Genomic DNA, 23,850 nt, shown 5'->3' with positions numbered 1-23,850 from the left:
TAGTAAATATAATCTACTGTGCTAACAAATATAATCTATTAACTAAGAAATATAACTTATTAAACTAAGAAATATAATTTATTAAACTAACAAATATAACTTATTAAACTAAGAAATATAACTTATTAAACTAAGAAATATATTTTATTAAACTAAGAAATATAACTTATTAAACTAAGAAATATAACTTATTAAACTTAGAAATATAATCTATTAAACTAAATAAATATCTATTAAACTAAATAAATATCTAATCAACTAAATAAATATAATCTATTTAAAAACAATACAATAAAAAGCTGGAGAAATGATACGTCAACCAAGCAACAGATGTGATGCCAATAAGCGTTGAACTCCTTGCAGATCCACCGTCAGCTGGTTGTGGCAGAAAGTGGTGACATACAGTAGAACAGAGTGGTTGAGCTGTAACCACGGCAGTCAGGTCAGAAATCAACACAATATTTTTTGAAATTTAGAATGAGAATGTTCTGTATGTCACATTCTGGGCTCAGACTCTGAGCCCTGTCACATGTTAGCAGCTTGTGATAATAGAAAGTATCCATATACTGGTATGTGATAAGAAACATGAAGGTCATTTTATAATGGGTCCCATAACCTGCTTTATATGAAGTATCATTTTACACTAATTAGTAGAGATGTTACATTTTGAAAAATAGCACTTCTGGCGACATTGTTCATTTTCTCTACAAATGATAAATGAAAAAGTTGGATAAAACGTTATGTGTGTGTGTGCGCGCGCAATATATATATATAGAGGTATCAGTACCGTGTTAGCCGAGCTTCAATAATCAAAAAATAAATAGATAATACCGTTCTGTGGCTAACGAAATGCTTTTATTTGTGCGAGCTTTCGAGATACACTGATCTCTTCTTCCGGCGATGTTACAATGAATGAAGCAAGCAAAAGGTATACTTAAAAACAGTGTCTCTTGGAATGTTATCTGTGCTGGTCCTTCCCCCGGTGTGGATGTGTTTTATGCCTAGAGACAGCTGTGTGTGCATAGATATAGCACAGTATGTTAAATTACGCTGCGGGGTCATGTGACGTCACCCTCGTCAAATGCCGCTGCAGGTCACATGACGCCGCATCAAGGTAAGGGGGGGGGGCGCGAGCACCGGCAGGGGGGCGAGCTGCAAAAGTTTGTGCTCCCCTGGTATAACCAATAAATAATATAGCTGATATAGCAATTTGGTTGTGGCTAGAGAGAGATTATAATGGCAGTGAGAATTAGTGGTCAGAATTAATAACAGTGCAATTACTAAAAAGTAGCTGTAATAAAATAATAATAAACACTATGCCTAAACACAATAAAAGTCCAGAAACCTAGCTCTAATAGCTATGTTATAACTCAATCATAAAAGGATCCAATTCGGGCGTCCTCTGGAGCCCTGGCCGCTCTCTTCAGGGAAACAACCACCTCCTCGATAGATATCTAAACAAAAAAAAGAAGAGAAAGCGCCCGCTCCATGTGTAAATTCGGTTTAACAATTTCATTTCCTGGACAAGATAAAAATAGCAAACTCACAAACATCCGTTTGGTAAAAGCATTGTGTGAGACAGGCTCGGGCTCCGTGGTAATCCGGTGGTCACTCCGCAGCTCCAGACTTTGGACGATGACCGGGAAACTCGATAGGCTGCGCCCCTCGCAGTGTGGTCCTCCAGCAATCTGTGGTATGTTGTGGTTCCACTGTAAATCCGGTGTCTCGTCTTGGTCGCGTACCAACTTCCCTTCCGGCGTCAGGACGTATAGTGTGGCAATAGCAACGAGAAGAAAGTACTGAGGTGGGGTTGGATCCTCCTCGGTTATTTCTTGTTTTATTAATAAATAATTTACTATATTTTAATCTCTGGTGCGCATTGTGTGCATTTTTCTTCTTGTCTGCACAGTGCTTCAGATGCTGCATCTGAAAAAATGCCGGTGGATCGGGATGTGAGGTAGGAAAGTGACGTCCGCGCCGGAACGTTATTGCCACGCCTCCAAATATTTATTGCCACGCCCCCAATCGCACCCGCTGCATACCCTGCAAAGCCATAAAAAAGCTCAGGCTTCAGCAAGTGTATTGCAGCGTGTGTGCCTTCCCTCCGTCTGAAATACTATAGACGCAGCCTTATCGACGCTTACTAAATAGGCCCGTGTCTCTCTCTCTCTCTCTGTGTCTCTCTCTCTCTCTCTGTGTCTCTCTCTCTCTCTCTGTGTCTCTGTCTCTCTCTGTGTGTCTCTGTCTCTCTCTGTGTGTCTCTCTGTGTCTCTGTCTCTCTCTGTGTGTCTCTGTTTCTCTCTGTGTGTCTCTGTCAAAAGAACATTTCAGTATTGCCAAGGCGTGAGTAAAAGGGGGTGTGGGACAATGATTACACGAATACTAGGGGGTACGGTATAATGGTTATACAGTACATTACTTTTGTCTCTCTCTCCCTATGTCCCTCTCTCTGTCTCTCTCTCATTCTCTGTCTCTCTCTCTCTCTGTGTCTCTCTCTCATTCTCTGTCTCTCTCTCATTCTCTGTCTCTCATTCTCTGTCTCTCATTCTCTGTCTCTCATTCTCTGTCTCTCTCTCATTCTCTGTCTCTCTCTCTCATCCCTGTATGATAGGTATGTTCCAACTCTATTTTTTGCTCTTCTTTTCCGTTTGAGAGGAGGGAGTCCCTCACCTCTTCAGCCACACACCAGGAACGCTGGGTTGCTTTCAGAAGCTCGGAGAGGCGGATACAGTCGTGGATTGCAGGCACTGATTTATCTGGTAAGTACCGCAAACATGCTTGAACAAGGGCCGTAGACATTTTATTTGATGGTTTAGATTATCATTGTCTGTGGTTGTTAGTTATTGGTATTAGAGTTTTTTGATGTTGTTATGAATCAAATACATTTTGAAGTAGTAATCCCCTCCGAACTGGGCATTCCTGGCCAATAATGCCCTGGCTGTAAGAGTTGAAGGGCCCAAGCAAAGCCCCCACCTCTATACACACTAACACTGCAGGGGCATCAGAGTGTCTTGTTGTCATGGCAACAGGGGGTGTCACGTGATGTAATTTGTTTAATAAATTATTTTTTAAGGTGTCCCGGTTTTTCATTTTCGAAATCTGGTCACCCTATTGATCAAGCAGAAAAAGTGAAGAAACAATTGTAGTTTTGCTAATGGACGTCATTTTGGCATATCATTCGCTTTGAGGATACCCATTAATATGAAGAAAAATAACATCGATTCCCAATGTAGCCCCCCTTCCCTGGGCCAATCGCAGATCGGGCCCCCCTCCTCTGTACTAGGGTCTGGCTACGTGTCTGAGTGTGGTGCATACCTGCTGGCAACAGGGGGGCCTGAGTCTCCCGCGATGGTATGGGGGATGACAGGATCAGGTTTCTGGGGTGAATGCCTCCGTCTTATCAGAGCAGGATGAAATTTCTCTTCAGAAGGACTTGGAGAGACTGGAAACGTGGGCAGGTAAATGGCAAATGAGGTTTAATACAGATAAATATAAGGTTATGCATTTGGGATGCAAGAATAAAAAGGCGACTTACAAATTAAATGGAGATATATTGGGGGAATCCTTGATGGAGAAGGATTTAGGGGTGCTTGTAGACAGCAGGCTTAGCAATAGTGCCCAATGTCATGCAGTAGCTGCAAAGGCAAACAAGATCTTATCTTGCATCAAACGGGCAATTGATGGAAGGGAAGTAGACATAATTATGCCCCTTTACAAAGCATTAGTAAGACCACACCTTGAATATGGAGTACAATTTTGGGCACCAATCCTAAGAAAAGACATTTTGGAACTAGAGAGAGTGCAGAGAAGAGCCACCAAATTAATAAAGGGGATGGACATTCTAACTTATGAGGAGAGGCTAGCTATATTGGATTTATTTACATTAGAAAAGAGGCGTCTAAGAGGGGATATGATAACTATATACAAATATATTCAGGGACAATACAAGGAGCTTTCAAAAGAACTATTCATCCCACGGGCAGTACAAAGGACTCGGGGCCATCCCTTAAGGTTGGAGGAAAGGAAATTTCACCAGCAACAAAGGAAAGGGTTCTTTACAGTAAGGGCAGTTAAAATGTGGAACTCATTACCCATGGAGACTGTGATGGCAGATACAATAGATTTGTTCAAAAAAAGGTTGGACATCTTTTTAGATGGGACAGGTATACAGGGATATACCAAATAAGTATATATGGGAAGGATGTTGATCCAGGGATTAATCCGATTGCCAATTCTTGGAGTCAGGAAGGAATTAATTTTTCCCCTTAATGGGGTTTTTTGTTTGCCTTCCTCTGGATCAATAAGTAAGTATCTGTTGTCTGAATTTAGCATAGGTTGAACTTGATGGACGTACGTCTTTTTTCAACCTCATCTATTATGTAACTATGTATGTAATGGTGCAGCGCCTCCATCTCTGAGCCCCAGGAATACGGGTGGAATCCTTCCAGAGAGTCCCCCCCCCCCCCCCCTCGGGGATGAGAGATTCCAGTCTCACACTGTATATCTTTAAAAGCAGCCGCAGCTCTTTATTCACAGCAGCAGAATAGCAGCAACAAGACTATATATCAGGTACAGGGTGTCTTCCTCCACACAGGACTGCTCTCCCTCAGGATGGTCTCTGTGTCCCTGCCACCACCCCAGGTCAAGGGCACCCAGGGTGGGGCTAGCTCTTCCCTCGCCCCCTAAACAGGGTGAGAGGAATTGGTCCACCTCCCTAACTAAGGTTGCATCAGCTCTACTCAGAGGCTGATGGCTCCCCTTCTCCAACGGCCAATTGATATAGGCTCTCTCTGTCACCCTGGGCCAGCCAGGTGACAGACTCAGCAGACTCTAACTCTGGACTGAACTCTTAACTCTGACACACACTTCTACTAAATAGGAAGTGCACTGCTCTTTATGATATTGGCAGGCACTGCCCCTGTGTCTCTGCCTACCACACAGGGTCAGGTACCAATTTCAGGAATGTCCCGTTATTAGCGTAAACACAACAGAGTTCCATGGATCTAGCATTAAGACTGTAAGCTCTGCAGGCCAGGGATTTCCTTTCCTATTGTCTGATTTTGTTTGTTGCACTTATTGTACTATAATTCTCTGTACTGTATTGCCTCTCTTATAAAGCGCTATATAAATAAATATTTACATACATAATATATCTTAATGCATCTTAAGACACCTTAGAGTTCCCTCTATAAGACACTTTATGGTCCACTCAAGTGAATAGTCTGTAAGTAGGGTGACCATTCGTCCCGGTTTTGCCAGGACAGTCCCGTTTTTTTCTGCCCTGTCCCGATTTTAGCTCCGTCCCGGTTATGTCCCGATTTTTGTCCCTGGTCCCGGTATTGCGGGGCAGCGGCGGTGAGGAGAATGCGGCGGCCGGTAAGTATTTTCTATGTGTGTGTGTGAATGCTGCCGGGGAGACTGAATGAAGGAGAATGCCGGGGGCGGGACTTAGAATGCCGGCCGGCCCGCAGGGGATTGGTTGCAGGCAGGTCAGAGGAAGCCGGGGGCGGGACTTCCGCTTTGTGCAGAGCACAAGTGTCTTCCCGCTCCCGGCTCCTCTGTTCGCGGTGAGTGTCCCCTTTCTGTCCCGGGTCCCAGCCAGGGGGGGTAATAGGAGGTGGTAGCGGGGGTGCGCCTACCTTTGTACCACCTTGTACCTTTGCCCCCCTGGCGCTCCCACCATTGCCCCCCCGGCGCTCCCACCATTGCCCCATCGGCACTCCCACCTTTGCCCCCCGGCGCTCCCACCTTTGCCCCATCGGCACTCCCACCTTTGCCCCCCGGCGCTCCCACCTTAGCCCCCCCCCCCGGCGCTCACAGCTTTGCCCCCCGGCGCTCCCACCTTTGCCCCTCCGGCGCTCACAGCTTTGTGTGTGTGTGTGTGTGTGTGTGTGTGTGTGTGTGTGTGTGTGTGTGTGTGTGTGTGTGTGTGAATCAGTGGGTGTGTGTGGGTGTGTGTATCTGTGTGTGTGTGTGTGTGTGTGTGTGTGTATGTGTATCAGTGTGTGTGTGTGTGTGTGTGTGTGTGTGTGTGTGTGTGTATGTGTATCAGTGTGTGTGTGTGTGTGTGTGTGTGTGTGTGTGTGTGTGTGTATGTGTATCAGTGTGTGTGTGTGTGTGTGTGTGTATGTGTATCTCTGTGTGTTTGTGTATCTGTGTGTGTGTGTGTGTGTATCTGTGTGTGTATCTGTGTGTGTGTGTGTGTGTGTGTGTCAGTGTGTGTGTGTGTGTGTGTGTGTATCAGTGTGTGTGTGTGTGTGTGTGTGTGTGTGTGTGTGTGTGTGTGTGTGTGTATGTGTATCAGTGTGTGTGTGTGTGTGTGTGTGTGTGTGTGTGTGTGTGTGTATGTGTATCTCTGTGTGTTTGTGTATCTGTGTGTGTGTGTGTGTGTGTATCTGTGTGTGTGTGTATCTGTGTGTGTGTGTGTGTGTGTGTCAGTGTGTGTGTGTGTGTGTGTGTGTATCAGTGTGTGTGTGTGTGTGTGTGTGTGTGTGTGTGTGTGTGTGTGTGTGTGTGTGTGTGTGTGTGCGTGTTTCAGTGTGTGTGTGTGTTTCAGTGTGTGTGTGTGTTTCAGTGTGTGTGTGTGTTTCAGTGTGTGTGTGTGTGTGTGTGTATCAGTGGGTCTGTGTGTGTGTGAATCAGTGGGTGTGTGTGTGTGTGAATCAGTGTGTGTGTGTGTGTGTGTGTGTGTGTGTGTGTGTGAATCAGTGTGTGTGTGTGTGTGTGTGAATCAGTGTGTGTGTGTGTGTGTGTGTGTGTGTGTGTGTGTGTGTGTGTGTGTGTGTGTATTAGTGGGTGTGTGTGTGTGTGTGTGTGTGTGTGTGTGTATCAGTGTGTCTGTATCTGTGTGTGTGTGTATTGTATTGTATTGTATGTCTTTATTTATATAGCGCCATTAGTGTACATAGCGCTTCACAGTAGTAATACATGTGGTAATCAAATAAATAACAGATAATATAAAAAACATATCATGGGAATAAGTGCTTTAGACATAAAAGTAAAATTTCGGAAGAGGAGTCCCTGCCCCGAGGAGCTTACAGTCTGATTGGTAGGTAGGGAGAACGTACAGAGACAGTAGGAGGGAGTTCTGGTAAGTGCGTCTGCAGGGGGTCAAGCATTATGTATCGTGTTTAGAATATCCACAGTGCTATTCATATGCTTCTTTAAGCAAGTGTGTCTTAAGGTGGGTCTTAAAGGTGGATAGAGAGGGTGCTAGTCGGGTACTGAGGGGAAGGGCATTCCAGAGATGTGGGGCAGTCAGTGAAAAAGGTTTAAGGCGGGAGAGGGCTTTAGATACAAAGGGGGTAGAAAGAAGACATCCTTGAGAAGAACGCAAGAGTCTGGATGGTGCATACCGAGAAATTAGGGATGAGATGTAAGGAGGGGCAGAAGAATGTAAAGCTTTAAAAGTGAGGAGAAGAATGGAGTGTGAGATGCGGGATTTGATCGGAAGCCAGGAGAGGGATTTCATGAGGGGAGATGCTGAGACAGATCTAGGAAAGAGTAGAGTGATTCTGGCAACAGCATTTAGGATAGATTGTAGGGGAGACAGGTGAGAGGCAGGAAGGCCGGACAGCAGGAGGTTACAGTAATCAAGACAGGAGAGAATGAGGGCCTGAGTCAGAGTTTTAGCAGTCGAACAACAGAGGAAAGGGCGTATCTTAGTTATATTGCGGAGGAAAAAGCGACAAGTTTTAGAAATGTTTTGAATGTGAGGGGCGAATGTGAGAGAGGAGTCGAACGTGACCCCTAGGCAGCGTGCTTGGGCTACTGGGTGAATGATTGTAGTTCCAACAGTAATGTGGAAGGAGGTATTAGGGCCAGGTTTGGGAGGAAGTATGAGGAGCTCTGTTTTAGCCATGTTGAGTTTAAGGCGTCGGAGGGCCATCCAGGATGATATAGCAGAGAGACATTCAGAAACTTTGGTTTGTACAGCAGGTGTAAGGTCAGGTGTTGAAAAGTATATTTGTGTGTCGTCGGCATAGAGGTGATAATTAAACCCAAAAGATGTTATTAGGTCACCTAGAGAGAGTGTGTACAGAGAAAAGAGAAGAGGTCCCAGGACAGAGCCCTGGGGTACCCCCACAGAGAGATCAATAGAGGAGGAGGAGGTGTTAGCAGAAGAGACACTAAAAGTACGATGGGAGAGGTAGGATGAGATCCAGGATAGAGCTTTGTTCCGAATACCTAGAGTATGGAGAATGTGGAGGAGAAGAGGGTGGTCCACGGTGTCAAATGCTGCAGAGAGGTCGAGTAATATGAGCAGAGTGTAATGACCTCTGTCTTTGGCAGCATGGAGCTCGTCAGTTATTTTAGTGAGGGTTGTTTCCGTGGAGTGAGCAGTGCGGAAGCCAGATTGTAGAGGGTCTAGGAGAGAATAAGTGTTGAGAAAATGGAGCAAGCGAGAGAATACAAGACGTTCAAGTAGTTTAGAGGCAAAAGGCAGGAGGGAGACAGGTCGATAGTTAGAAAGACAGGTAGGGTCAAGCTTGCTGTTTTTGAGTAATGGTATGACTGTTGCATGTTTGAAGGAGGATGGAAAGGTTCCAGAGCAGAGGGAGGAGTTAAAAATGTGTGTAAGCGTAGGGATTATAGTAGGAGCTAGAGGTTTTAGGAGATGGGAGGGAATGGGGTCAAGAGGGCAAGTGGTAGAGGGAGAAGAGGAGATCAACAGCGACACATCCTCCTCTGAGACAGTGGAAAAAGACTCAAGGAAGGCAGGAGGAGAGTTAGGAAGAGGTGTAGGATGGGGGGAAGAAACAGGGGATGTTCTGCCGTATGGATTCCACCTTTTCCTTAAAATAGTCTGCAAAGTCCTGAGCGGAGATGGAGGAAGGAGAGGCAGCTGAGGGTGGTTTGAGTAGAGTATCAAAGACAGAGAACAGTCGGCGTGGGTTAGACTTGTGCATGTTATTAGTGCAGAAAAGTAGGCTTGTTTAGCTTGCGAGAGGGCAGAGTTGAAACAGGATAGCATAAATTTGTAGTGAAGGAAGTCTGCGAGAGTGTGAGACTTCCTCCAGAGGCGTTCAGAGGAACGAGTGGAGGAACGCAGCATGCGCGTGTGGGAATTTAGCCAGGGTCTAGGGTTAGAAGGGCGAGGGCGGCAGAGAGAAAGCGGGGCATGTAGATCAAGAGATGAGGACAAGACAGAGTTGTACTTTCTGACCAGGTTGTCAGGGTCTGTAGCAGAGCTGAGAGAGGAGAGGGAGGAGTGTAAAGTGGACTCAAAGTCAGGTAAGTGAATAGAGCGCAGGTTTCTGCAGAACCGGGGGGTAGATGGAGGTGGAGAAGGGGAGAAGCGAGATAAAGAGAATGAGATGAGATGATGGTCAGAGAGAGGAAAATGGGAAATGGAGAAATCAGAGAGAGATAAGTTTTTAGTGAAAACCAGGTCTAAGTAGTGGCCATCCTTGTGGGTGCTGGCTGCAGTCCACTGTTGAAGGCCAAAAGAAGAGGTAAGAGAAAGAAAGCGGGAAGCCCAAGAGAGAGAGGGGTCATCAATGTGGCAATTGAAGTCCCCAAGGAGAAGAACAGGGGAGTCTGAGGAGAGAAAGAAAGAGAGCCAGGATTCAAAGTGAGAGAGAAAGGCAGAAGGGGGATGAGTAGAGGTAGGTGGGCGATAGATGACCGCCACATGAACAGGGAGAGGAGAGAAGATCTGGACAGTGTGAGCCTCAAAGGAGGGAAAAGCAAGAGAGGGGGGAATAGGAAGGGTTCGGTAACGGCAGACAGAGGAGAGCAGGAGCCCCACGCCTCCACCCCTGCCATCAGGGCGCGGTGTGTGTGTGTGTATCAGTGTGTCTGTATCTGTGTGTGTGTGTGTGTGTATCAGTGTGGCTTTTTTGGCGATAAGCTGGTGATAAGTGGCTTATCGCTGCTTACTGCATGAGGGCCTTAGGGAGGATTTGTTCCTTTAAAGTACACCTAGTTTGGCATAGGATTTGGATGTCAGGGTATCAATGTGCAACCCAAATGTTAAATGGGAGTTGAATGATCAGATATTTCAAACAAGTAACAGGGGCTAGGATGGTTTTAGAGCTGGTTTTTATCTGAAGCTCTGTCATTGGTAGCTTTAGCAATTTTGCTCTGGTCCCAAATACCATTGTTACAGTCTTGTCAGTGTTTAAAATCAGTTTGTTTTGGGAAATCCAGTTTCAAGTCTCAAAAATCAGATTGAAGTATGTGTTCAAGGTCAGAGAGGCGAGGGCTGCGTGCATATAGGATAAGATCTAAGGCCTCTCACAATAACCCGTTAGGAATATTAATTCCTCATCTATCCGACATAAGTATAAAATATAGTCTACCAAGACCCCTAATACAGAGTTACCCACCTTATACGGGAGCAGCTGCCAGACGAGTATAGTAAATGTATCTTATTTCTTTTGCCACTGGAGGGCAGCGTGGAGTTGCAAGGAGTGGCGCCCGTAAGGACGACGTGCCAGTTAGGCGGAAGGAGAAGCGCACACACTTTTATGTGAAACGGATATATTTGGGGAGGGATTTAGGAGTCTGAGTAAGAAAATTAACCATTTAAATATGTACAGATTTAATCCCACTTTTGGAAATTAGGGATGTTGCCTAAAAGTTTGAGAATGCATAAAGTGCCACCCATGGGCTTTAATGAAGCAGCATTTGTGGGCTAAAGGGAACAGCATTCTGTATAAAGGTATTTTGGGCTCGATATAAATAATTGATGCCAAAAACTAATATTAAGTAAATTGAGAATGGAAAAATCTTCAACACAAACGTACAGAATGTGATATTCTGAGAGATCTTACAGATGTTATCAAATCCCACAATGAATATATAGAAAATGTCTGTATAGAACGAGTCAAACAAGAATATGCCAATAAAACGTTTAATTGGGAGATACAGGGGCCACAATTCAGGTCATTTAGCTGAAAGAAGAGAAGCCGGTCAGCCGGTAGAGCAGGTCAGCCGGTCAGCCAGTAGAGCAGGTCAGCAGGTCAGCCAGAAGAGCAGGTCAGCCGGTCAGCCGGTAGAGCAGGTCAGCCGGTCAGCTCTGAGATCAGCATTACTTATATCCCCTAAACGTTGTCCCCTGCATGTAATGCTGCAGAACAGCCTACACTGCATATACTGTACATGAGATACTTAACCCTTTCTTTTCGCTCGACTAATCTGAATGATTTGCTAATTGGTTTGTAATTAGAGAGATATTTGTAGCAGAATCCCATGTATGTTATTTTTACCTTTTTAGATACCGTTTTGTGTAATAAAATATATGAGATCAGAGGGGCTTCCTGTTTGCACTCGTGTTTTGGCAGAAGTGTATATGTGACCCTATAAATCTCCCTCACACCTGGGCTTGGCAGCGTGACACTAGTGCAGCGTCCTGGGGAAGAATCACTGAGCTGTTAGCAATAGATACAACCGATAGAAAAGACACTACACATAGGTTTGATTAAAGAGAGTATTTTATTGAAATAATGAATCTCTTTGCTGGGAGGGGCCTGCAGCACATTGCAGAGCGATATAGTAACACGCAGAGCAATGCATTGCAGGCCCCTCCGGCAGCAAAGGGGTGAAGACCAATGCAGGGTGTATAAAGATCTCACTGATAATTCATGCACAAAGTGCAGTTTGTTGCTGTGATCCAGAGGAAGGCGAAACAACCCCTGCTGTGCAATGGGGGAAAAAAATTCCTTCCTGACCCCATTAAATGGCGATCGGATGGTCCCTGGATCACTGCGCAGTGAGATCAGATGGAGCAGCACAGATCAGCGTTGTTATACACAGGGGCACACTCAGTATATAGAGATGCGGGTGATGGGGCCCTTGTGCCCCTGTGTATAACTCACCTGCTCCCCCATCCCCCTGCATATCTATCCCATTCACCCCTTTTCCTCCCGCATACCTCGCAGGGCCGGCCGGCCATTAGGCGGTCGCCTAGCGCGCAGAGGTCCTAGGGGCGCATTAATAATCATTATTATTTTTTCCTCTTATTATTTTATTTATTTATCTTTTTTTTTAAATTATTATTCTTTTTTTTATCCAGTATTTTGGCGCCCTTTTATTTTTATTTTGCGTTGCGCTGGGGTGCGGTCGCACCCCCCTGCAGCCCCGATATCTACGCCACTGTTTATTTTATTATTTTATTTATCTTATTATTTTTTATACAACTGGGGCACAAATTTTAAGTTTTGCCTCGGGCGCATGAAACCCGTGCTCTGGCCCTGCTCCTTGTTCTCTCTCACCCTCTCACGCCCAATATCCCTATCTCCCTCTAGTACCTGCCCCTCCCTCAGCCTTCCTGATCTTATCTGCCTCTCCTGCGGTCAAACCAACTTCTCAGGGCCCCTAGAATACCCCTGTATCTACGCCCTGGCTCCTCTGCTACCTGCACCTGGCTTCTTGTCCGCCTAAAAAAGGTGAAGCAGCAGATCTGTCCGCACCTCTCGTATTCTCCTACCTGCTCCCGGGGTCTTCTCCTCCGCCTAAAAAAGGTGAAGCAGCAGATCCGGCCACACCTGTCGTATGCTCCTTGGTCATCGTACACCACGTCTGCGTCATCGGCCGCCTTGTAGCCCACCTCATTGTTCCACTTGACGCCCGCTTTGTCGTATGCCTCGTCGTCCGCCTCGTAGCCCGCCTCGTCGTCTGGTGGCACAAAGGGCACCACCTTCGTGTGTGTCCTGATCTGCAGGAGACATGAAGTGTTTGTAACCAGGGACAGTGATACTCTGTATCGCAAGAGCTCCTGTGCCACTTATACCCCATCCCCAATACCACGTTATACCGCCCTCCACAGGGCAAATACCCGTTATACCCACCTCCCCAGGCCCAGTACCCAGTTATACAACCTTCCCAAGGCCCAGTACCCTGTTATACGCCCCTCCCCAGGCCCAGTACTCGTTATACCCACCTCACCAGGCCCAGTACCCATTATATACCCCTCCCCAGAAGGTCATGTTTCTATTTATCAAAAATACATTGAGTTACCTCTGGTTTTCAGGCATGTCCTGGGGGAGTTATCACAGAGACACAGAAACGTCGCTGAGTTTGGGTTAGTAACTCCCTTAACTTCTCAGCAGTTGAATTCCCCATTAGGCGCTTAGCACGTTAAAAACAAGCGTTGCTATTTCTCTGCATGAAGTTGCAGGTAATTGGAAGAGTTACACAGTGACGGCTATTTCATCACTCACCTTGTTCCCCCGAAACGGTCTTTTCTGTCTTATTTCCGGCTTCACATCGGATATCCATATCCATTCTTGGCCTCTGATCTGTATGCAAGGCAATGCTTTAAGACAGGGTTGCACAACCTTTTCCCCCTGCTCCCCCCTCCACCTTCCCCACCTTGTCTCCGACGTTCTGATGTAACGACGTCATGTGATATCACGTTGCTATGGCAATGCCACATCATGTGACGCCACATTGCTGTCGCCAGAAGCCGCCGGAGACAAGGAAAGGGAACTTACAGAGGCCTTGCACGCGATCTCCGGCATTTAATTTAAATGCTGTGGGGAAGAGCGAGGGGCCTCTGTAAGCGCCGAGCCCCTCCTCCCAAGAAAATGTCGTGCCCCTTGATTTGCGCACCCCTGCTTTAAGAGATATTCTGGGACCCTCCAACTCCTCCATCGGACCCTTCCTCATATTGACTGACCTTGCAGTGCTCTGCACTGACTTGCACTGACCTGCTATGGTGCCTCTCAAAATACCATGCTAACTCATTCTGAACATACATGTGTCCTTTTTACATGTTACTCAGCTTGTATGGGCCACAGACAGCTTTCCCGGGGTCCAGGACTAGTTTCCACCGGGGACACTCACCCATGGGTCGGCGACTTTGCGAGAACCCACCCCCCCCAACCTGTTTTCTCTTGCACTGCCATAGACAACAACATTTCGGCCTGCTGGTCTTTCTCAGGTAAAGTGGCTAAACCCACTAAATCCAGCAAAGAAAGGCCAGCAGCCGAAACATTGTAGTCTGTGGCACAATAAATTATCTTTTTTTATTCAAATCCGTGTGCCCTTTCCCATCAATCATATTGTATCCATTGGACGAAATGCCGGTCTTCCCTGAGACTAAGGGGCACCGGTAAAAGTATCACTACTTATTGTTTTTTTTTGGTGTGCAGCAAATCCCCATCATTTTTGCGTTCTCTTGCTCTGCCCCAATCTGACACACCACCTTGCTCTCTCACCCCCCTCTTAGACTCCCCTGTCACCCTTTCCTTCCTCAAAGGATGTCCTTTAATCAGATCTTACCCAAATTGTCTCCATCTCCCTTGGAAATGTTCTGTCTTTAAGCTGTGCGGCTCCTCTTGATCCGAACTTTCTTAGCTGACCCCTTTAGGTTTCGGCTCCGAGGGTCTAAAAAATAAGCGACTCCGAAAAGATGTGAAATATGCGCACGGGTCCTAATGGGGCACTGAGGGGGAGACTTAAATACTAGTAAATATAATCTACTGTGCTAACAAATATAATCTATTAACTAAGAAATATAACTTATTAAACTAAGAAATATAATTTATTAAACTAACAAATATAACTTATTAAACTAAGAAATATAACTTATTAAACTAAGAAATATATTTTATTAAACTAAGAAATATAACTTATTAAACTAAGAAATATAACTTATTAAACTTAGAAATATAATCTATTAAACTAAATAAATATCTATTAAACTAAATAAATATCTATTCAACTAAATAAATATAATCTATTTAAAAACAATACAATAAAAAGCTGGAGAAATGATACGTCAACCAAGCAACAGATGTGATGCCAATAAGCGTTGAACTCCTTGCAGATCCACCGTCAGCTGGTTGTGGCAGAAAGTGGTGACATACAGTAGAACAGAGTGGTTGAGCTGTAACCACGGCAGTCAGGTCAGAAATCAACACAATATTTTTTGAAATTTAGAATGAGAATGTTCAGTATGTCACATTCTGGGCTCAGACTCTGAGCCCTGTCACATGTTAGCAGCTTGTGATAATAGAAAGTATCCATATACTGGTATGTGATAAGAAACATGAAGGTCATTTTATAATGGGTCCCATAACCTGCTTTATATGAAGTATCATTTTACAATAATTAGTAGAGATGTTACATTTTGAAAAATAGCACTTCTGGCGACATTGTTCATTTTCTCTACAAATGATAAATGAAAAAGTTGGATAAAACGTTATGTGTGTGTGTGCGCGCGCAATATATATATATAGAGGTATCAGTACCGTGTTAGCCGAGCTTCAATAATCAAAAAATAAATAGATAATACCGTTCTGTGGCTAACGAAATGCTTTTATTTGTGCGAGCTTTCGAGATACACTGATCTCTTCTTCCGGCGATGTTACAATGAATGAAGCAAGCAAAAGGTATACTTAAAAACAGTGTCTCTTGGAATGTTATCTGTGCTGGTCCTTCCCCCGGTGTGGATGTGTTTTATGCCTAGAGACAGCTGTGTGTGCATAGATATAGCACAGTATGTTAAATTACGCTGCGGGGTCATGTGACGTCACCCTCGTCAAATGCCGCTGCAGGTCACATGACGCCGCATCAAGGTAAGGGGGGGGGGGCGCGAGCACCGGCAGGGGGGCGAGCTGCAAAAGTTTGTGCTCCCCTGGTATAACCAATAAATAATATAGCTGATATAGCAATTTGGTTGTGGCTAGAGAGAGATTATAATGGCAGTGAGAATTAGTGGTCAGAATTAATAACAGTGCAATTACTAAAAAGTAGCTGTAATAAAATAATAATAAACACTATGCCTAAACACAATAAAAGTCCAGAAACCTAGCTCTAATAGCTATGTTATAACTCAATCATAAAAGGATCCAATTCGGGCGTCCTCTGGAGCCCTGGCCGCTCTCTTCAGGGAAACAACCACCTCCTCGATAGATATCTAAACAAAAAAAAGAAGAGAAAGCGCCCGCTCCATGTGTAAATTCGGTTTAACAATTTCATTTCCTGGACAAGATAAAAATAGCAAACTCACAAACATCCGTTTGGTAAAAGCATTGTGTGAGACAGGCTCGGGCTCCGTGGTAATCCGGTGGTCACTCCGCAGCTCCAGACTTTGGACGATGACCGGGAAACTCGATAGGCTGCGCCCCTCGCAGTGTGGTCCTCCAGCAATCTGTGGTATGTTGTGGTTCCACTGTAAATCCGGTGTCTCGTCTTGGTCGCGTACCAACTTCCCTTCCGGCGTCAGGACGTATAGTGTGGCAATAGCAACGAGAAGAAAGTACTGAGGTGGGGTTGGATCCTCCTCGGTTATTTCTTGTTTTATTAATAAATAATTTACTATATTTTAATCTCTGGTGCGCATTGTGTGCATTTTTCTTCTTGTCTGCACAGTGCTTCAGATGCTGCATCTGAAAAAATGCCGGTGGATCGGGATGTGAGGTAGGAAAGTGACGTCCGCGCCGGAACGTTATTGCCACGCCTCCAAATATTTATTGCCACGCCCCCAATCGCACCCGCTGCATACCCTGCAAAGCCATAAAAAAGCTCAGGCTTCAGCAAGTGTATTGCAGCGTGTGTGCCTTCCCTCCGTCTGAAATACTATAGACGCAGCCTTATCGACGCTTACTAAATAGGCCCGTGTCTCTCTCTCTCTCTCTGTGTCTCTCTCTCTCTCTCTGTGTCTCTCTCTCTCTCTCTCTGTGTCTCTGTCTCTCTCTGTGTGTCTCTGTCTCTCTCTGTGTGTCTCTCTGTGTCTCTGTCTCTCTCTGTGTGTCTCTGTTTCTCTCTGTGTGTCTCTGTCAAAAGAACATTTCAGTATTGCCAAAGCGTGAGTAAAAGGGGGTGTGGGACAATGATTACACGAATACTAGGGGGTACGGTATAATGGTTATACAGTACATTACTTTTGTCTCTCTCTCCCTATGTCCCTCTCTCTGTCTCTCTCTCATTCTCTGTCTCTCTCTCTCTCTGTGTCTCTCTCTCATTCTCTGTCTCTCTCTCATTCTCTGTCTCTCATTCTCTGTCTCTCATTCTCTGTCTCTCTCTCATTCTCTGTCTCTCTCTCTCATCCCTGTATGATAGGTATGTTCCAACTCTATTTTTTGCTCTTCTTTTCCGTTTGAGAGGAGGGAGTCCCTCACCTCTTCAGCCACACACCAGGAACGCTGGGTTGCTTTCAGAAGCTCGGAGAGGCGGATACAGTCGTGGATTGCAGGCACTGATTTATCTGGTAAGTACCGCAAACATGCTTGAACAAGACATTTTATTTGATGGTTTAGATTATCATTGTCTGTGGTTGTTAGTTATTGGTATTAGAGTTTTTTGATGTTGTTATGAATCAAATACATTTTGAAGTAGTAATCCCCCTCCGAACTGGGCATTCCTGGCCAATAATGCCCTGGCTGTAAGAGTTGAAGGGCCCAAGCAAAGCCCCCACCTCTATACACACTAACACTGCAGGGGCATCAGAGTGTCTTGTTGTCATGGCAACAGGGGGTGTCACGTGATGTAATTTGTTTAATAAATTATTTTTTAAGGTGTCCCGGTTTTTCATTTTCGAAATCTGGTCACCCTATTGATCAAGCAGAAAAAGTGAAGAAACAATTGTAGTTTTGCTAATGGACGTCATTTTGGCATATCATTCGCTTTGAGGATACCCATTAATATGAAGAAAAATAACATCGATTCCCAATGTAGCCCCCCTTCCCTGGGCCAATCGCAGATCGGGCCCCCCTCCTCTGTACTAGGGTCTGGCTACGTGTCTGAGTGTGGTGCATACCTGCTGGCAACAGGGGGGCCTGAGTCTCCCGCGATGGTATGGGGGATGACAGGATCAGGTTTCTGGGGTGAATGCCTCCGTCTTATCAGAGCAGGATGAAATTTCTCTTCAGAAGGACTTGGAGAGACTGGAAACGTGGGCAGGTAAATGGCAAATGAGGTTTAATACAGATAAATATAAGGTTATGCATTTGGGATGCAAGAATAAAAAGGCGACTTACAAATTAAATGGAGATATATTGGGGGAATCCTTGATGGAGAAGGATTTAGGGGTGCTTGTAGACAGCAGGCTTAGCAATAGTGCCCAATGTCATGCAGTAGCTGCAAAGGCAAACAAGATCTTATCTTGCATCAAACGGGCAATTGATGGAAGGGAAGTAGACATAATTATGCCCCTTTACAAAGCATTAGTAAGACCACACCTTGAATATGGAGTACAATTTTGGGCACCAATCCTAAGAAAAGACATTTTGGAACTAGAGAGAGTGCAGAGAAGAGCCACCAAATTAATAAAGGGGATGGACATTCTAACTTATGAGGAGAGGCTAGCTATATTGGATTTATTTACATTAGAAAAGAGGCGTCTAAGAGGGGATATGATAACTATATACAAATATATTCAGGGACAATACAAGGAGCTTTCAAAAGAACTATTCATCCCACGGGCAGTACAAAGGACTCGGGGCCATCCCTTAAGGTTGGAGGAAAGGAAATTTCACCAGCAACAAAGGAAAGGGTTCTTTACAGTAAGGGCAGTTAAAATGTGGAACTCATTACCCATGGAGACTGTGATGGCAGATACAATAGATTTGTTCAAAAAAAGGTTGGACGTCTTTTTAGATGGGACAGGTATACAGGGATATACCAAATAAATATATATGGGAAGGATGTTGATCCAGGGATTAATCCGATTGCCAATTCTTGGAGTCAGGAAGGAATTAATTTTTCCCCTTAATGGGGTTTTTTGTTTGCCTTCCTCTGGATCAATAAGTAAGTATAGATATAGAATTAAGTATCTGTTGTCTGAATTTAGCATAGGTTGAACTTGATGGACGTACGTCTTTTTTCAACCTCATCTATTATGTAACTATGTATGTAATGGTGCTGCGCCTCCATCTCTGAGCCCCAGGAATACGGGTGGAATCCTTCCAGAGAGTCCCCCCCCCCCCCCCTCGGGGATGAGAGATTCCAGTCTCACACTGTATATCTTTAAAAGCAGCCGCAGCTCTTTATTCACAGCAGCAGAATAGCAGCAACAAGACTATATATCAGGTACAGGGTGTCTTCCTCCACACAGGACTGCTCTCCCTCAGGATGGTCTCTGTGTCCCTGCCACCACCCCAGGTCAAGGGCACCCAGGGTGGGGCTAGCTCTTCCCTCGCCCCCTAAACAGGGTGAGAGGAATTGGTCCACCTCCCTAACTAAGGTTGCATCAGCTCTACTCAGAGGCTGATGGCTCCCCTTCTCCAACGGCCAATTGATATAGGCTCTCTCTGTCACCCTGGGCCAGCCAGGTGACAGACTCAGCAGACTCTAACTCTGGACTGAACTCTTAACTCTGACACACACTTCTACTAAATAGGAAGTGCACTGCTCTTTATGATATTGGCAGGCACTGCCCCTGTGTCTCTGCCTACCACACAGGGTCAGGTACCAATTTCAGGAATGTACCGTTATTAGCGTAAACACAACAGAGTTCCATGGATCTAGCATTAAGACTGTAAGCTCTGCAGGCCAGGGATTTCCTTTCCTATTGTCTGATTTTGTTTGTTGCACTTATTGTACTATAATTCTCTGTACTGTATTGCCTCTCTTATAAAGCGCTATATAAATAAATATTTACATACATAATATATCTTAATGCATCTTAAGACACCTTAGAGTTCCCTCTATAAGACACTTTATGGTCCACTCAAGTGAATAGTCTGTAAGTAGGGTGACCATTCGTCCCGGTTTTGCCGGGACAGTCCCGTTATTTTCTGCCCTGTCCCGATTTTAGCTCCGTCCCGGTTATGTCCCGATTTTTGTCCCTGGTCCCGGTATTGCGGGGCAGCGGCGGTGAGGAGAATGCGGCGGCCGGTAAGTATTTTCTATGTGTGTGTGTGTGAATGCTGCCGGGGAGACTGAATGAAGGAGAATGCCGGGGGCGGGACTTAGAATGCCGGCCGGCCCGCAGGGGATTGGTTGCAGGCAGGTCAGAGGAAGCCGGGGGCGGGACTTCCGCTTTGTGCAGAGCACAAGTGTCTTCCCGCTCCCGGCTCCTCTGTTCGCGGTGAGTGTCCCCTTTCTGTCCCGGGTCCCAGCCAGGGGGGGTAATAGGAGGTGGTAGCGGGGGTGCGCCTACCTTTGTACCACCTTGTACCTTTGCCCCCCTGGCGCTCCCACCATTGCCCCCCCGGCGCTCCCACCATTGCCCCATCGGCACTCCCACCTTTGCCCCCCGGCGCTCCCACCTTTGCCCCATCGGCACTCCCACCTTTGCCCCCCCCCCCCCGGCGCTCACAGCTTTGCCCCCCGGCGCTCCCACCTTTGCCCCTCCGGCGCTCACAGCTTTGTGTGTGTGTGTGTGTGTGTGAATCAGTGGGTGTGTGTGGGTGTGTGTATCTGTGTGTGTGTGTGTGTGTGTATGTGTATCAGTGTGTGTGTGTGTGTGTGTATGTGTATCAGTGTGTGTGTGTGTGTGTGTGTGTGTGTGTGTGTGTGTGTGTGTGTGTGTGTGTGTATCAGTGTGTGTGTGTGTGTGTGTGTGTGTGTGTATGTGTATCTGTGTGTGTGTATTTGTGTGTATGTGTGTGTGTGTGTGTGTATGTGTATCTCTGTGTGTTTGTGTATCTGTGTGTGTGTGTGTGTGTGGAGTATCTGTGTGTGTGTGTATCTGTGCGTATCTGTGTGTGTGTGTGTCAGTGTGTGTGTGTGTGTGTGTGTGTATCAGTGTGTGTGTGTGTGTGTGTGTGTGTGTGTGTGTGTGTGTGTGTGTGTGTGTGTGTGTGTGTGTGTGTGTGTGTGCGCGTGTTTCAGTGTGTGTGTGTGTTTCAGTGTGTGTGTGTGTTTCAGTGTGTGTGTGTGTTTCAGTGTGTGTGTGTGTGTGTGTGTGTGTGTGTGTATCAGTGGGTCTGTGTGTGTGTGAATCAGTGTGTGTGTGTGTGTGTGTGTGTGTGTGTGTGTGTGTGTGTGTGTGTGTGTGTGTGTGTGTGTGTGTGTGTGTGTGTGTGTGAATCAGTGTGTGTGTGTGTGTGTGTGTGTGTGTGTGTGTGTGTGTGTGTGTGTGTGTGTATTAGTGGGTGGGTGTGTGTGTGTGTGTGTGTATCAGTGTGTCTGTATCTGTGTGTGTGTGTATTGTATTGTATTGTATGTCTTTATTTATATAGCGCCATTAGTGTACATAGCGCTTCACAGTAGTAATACATGTGGTAATCAAATAAATAACAGATAATATAAAAAACATATCATGGGAATAAGTGCTTTAGACATAAAAGTAACATTTCGGAAGAGGAGTCCCTGCCCCGAGGAGCTTACAGTCTAATTGGTAGGTAGGGAGAACGTACAGAGACAGTAGGAGGGAGTTCTGGTAAGTGCGTCTGCAGGGGGTCAAGCATTATGTATCGTGTTTAGAATATCCACAGTGCTATTCATATGCTTCTTTAAGCAAGTGTGTCTTAAGGTGGGTCTTAAAGGTGGATAGAGAGGGTGCTAGTCGGGTACTGAGGGGAAGGGCATTCCAGAGATGTGGGGCAGTCAGTGAAAAAGGTTTAAGGCGGGAGAGGGCTTTAGATACAAAGGGGGTAGAAAGAAGACATCCTTGAGAAGAACGCAAGAGTCTGGATGGTGCATACCGAGAAATTAGGGATGAGATGTAAGGAGGGGCAGAAGAATGTAAAGCTTTAAAAGTGAGGAGAAGAATGGAGTGTGAGATGCGGGATTTGATCGGAAGCCAGGAGAGGGATTTCATGAGGGGAGATGCTGAGACAGATCTAGGAAAGAGTAGAGTGATTCTGGCAACAGCATTTAGGATAGATTGTAGGGGAGACAGGTGAGAGGCAGGAAGGCCGGACAGCAGGAGGTTACAGTAATCAAGACAGGAGAGAATGAGGGCCTGAGTCAGAGTTTTAGCAGTCGAACAACAGAGGAAAGGGCGTATCTTAGTTATATTGCGGAGGAAAAAGCGACAAGTTTTAGAAATGTTTTGAATGTGAGGGGCGAATGTGAGAGAGGAGTCGAACGTGACCCCTAGGCAGCGTGCTTGGGCTACTGGGTGAATGATTGTAGTTCCAACAGTAATGTGGAAGGAGGTATTAGGGCCAGGTTTGGGAGGAAGTATGAGGAGCTCTGTTTTAGCCATGTTGAGTTTAAGGCGTCGGAGGGCCATCCAGGATGATATAGCAGAGAGACATTCAGAAACTTTGGTTTGTACAGCAGGTGTAAGGTCAGGTGTTGAAAAGTATATTTGTGTGTCGTCGGCATAGAGGTGATAATTAAACCCAAAAGATGTTATTAGGTCACCTAGAGAGAGTGTGTACAGAGAAAAGAGAAGAGGTCCCAGGACAGAGCCCTGGGGTACCCCCACAGAGAGATCAATAGAGGAGGAGGAGGTGTTAGCAGAAGAGACACTAAAAGTACGATGGGAGAGGTAGGATGAGATCCAGGATAGAGCTTTGTTCCGAATACCTAGAGTATGGAGAATGTGGAGGAGAAGAGGGTGGTCCACGGTGTCAAATGCTGCAGAGAGGTCGAGTAATATGAGCAGAGTGTAATGACCTCTGTCTTTGGCAGCATGGAGCTCGTCAGTTATTTTAGTGAGGGTTGTTTCCGTGGAGTGAGCAGTGCGGAAGCCAGATTGTAGAGGGTCTAGGAGAGAATAAGTGTTGAGAAAATGGAGCAAGCGAGAGAATACAAGACGTTCAAGTAGTTTAGAGGCAAAAGGCAGGAGGGAGACAGGTCGATAGTTAGAAAGACAGGTAGGGTCAAGCTTGCTGTTTTTGAGTAATGGTATGACTGTTGCATGTTTGAAGGAGGATGGAAAGGTTCCAGAGCAGAGGGAGGAGTTAAAAATGTGTGTAAGCGTAGGGATTATAGTAGGAGCTAGAGGTTTTAGGAGATGGGAGGGAATGGGGTCAAGAGGGCAAGTGGTAGAGGGAGAAGAGGAGATCAACAGCGACACATCCTCCTCTGAGACAGTGGAAAAAGACTCAAGGAAGGCAGGAGGAGAGTTAGGAAGAGGTGTAGGATGGGGGGAAGAAACAGGGGATGTTCTGCCGTATGGATTCCACCTTTTCCTTAAAATAGTCTGCAAAGTCCTGAGCGGAGATGGAGGAAGGAGAGGCAGCTGAGGGTGGTTTGAGTAGAGTATCAAAGACAGAGAACAGTCGGCGTGGGTTAGACTTGTGCATGTTATTAGTGCAGAAAAGTAGGCTTGTTTAGCTTGCGAGAGGGCAGAGTTGAAACAGGATAGCATAAATTTGTAGTGAAGGAAGTCTGCGAGAGTGTGAGACTTCCTCCAGAGGCGTTCAGAGGAACGAGTGGAGGAACGCAGCATGCGCGTGTGGGAATTTAGCCAGGGTCTAGGGTTAGAAGGGCGAGGGCGGCAGAGAGAAAGCGGGGCATGTAGATCAAGAGATGAGGACAAGACAGAGTTGTACTTTCTGACCAGGTTGTCAGGGTCTGTAGCAGAGCTGAGAGAGGAGAGGGAGGAGTGTAAAGTGGACTCAAAGTCAGGTAAGTGAATAGAGCGCAGGTTTCTGCAGAACCGGGGGGTAGATGGAGGTGGAGAAGGGGAGAAGCGAGATAAAGAGAATGACATGAGATGATGGTCAGAGAGAGGAAAAGGGGAAATGGAGAAATCAGAGAGAGATAAGTTTTTAGTGAAAACCAGGTCTAAGTAGTGGCCATCCTTGTGGGTGCTGGCTGCAGTCCACTGTTGAAGGCCAAAAGAAGAGGTAAGAGAAAGAAAGCGGGAAGCCCAAGAGAGAGAGGGGTCATCAATGTGGCAATTGAAGTCCCCAAGGAGAAGAACAGGGGAGTCTGAGGAGAGAAAGAAAGAGAGCCAGGATTCAAAGTGAGAGAGAAAGGCAGAAGGGGGATGAGTAGAGGTAGGTGGGCGATAGATGACCGCCACATGAACAGGGAGAGGAGAGAAGATCTGGA

The sequence above is a fragment of the Ascaphus truei genome, chromosome 16, assembly GCF_040206685.1.
Source record: "Ascaphus truei isolate aAscTru1 chromosome 16, aAscTru1.hap1, whole genome shotgun sequence".
Classification (NCBI taxonomy): domain Eukaryota; kingdom Metazoa; phylum Chordata; class Amphibia; order Anura; family Ascaphidae; genus Ascaphus; species Ascaphus truei.
The sequence above is the reverse complement of the archived record's forward strand: the minus strand, read 5'-3'. Positions refer to the sequence as shown.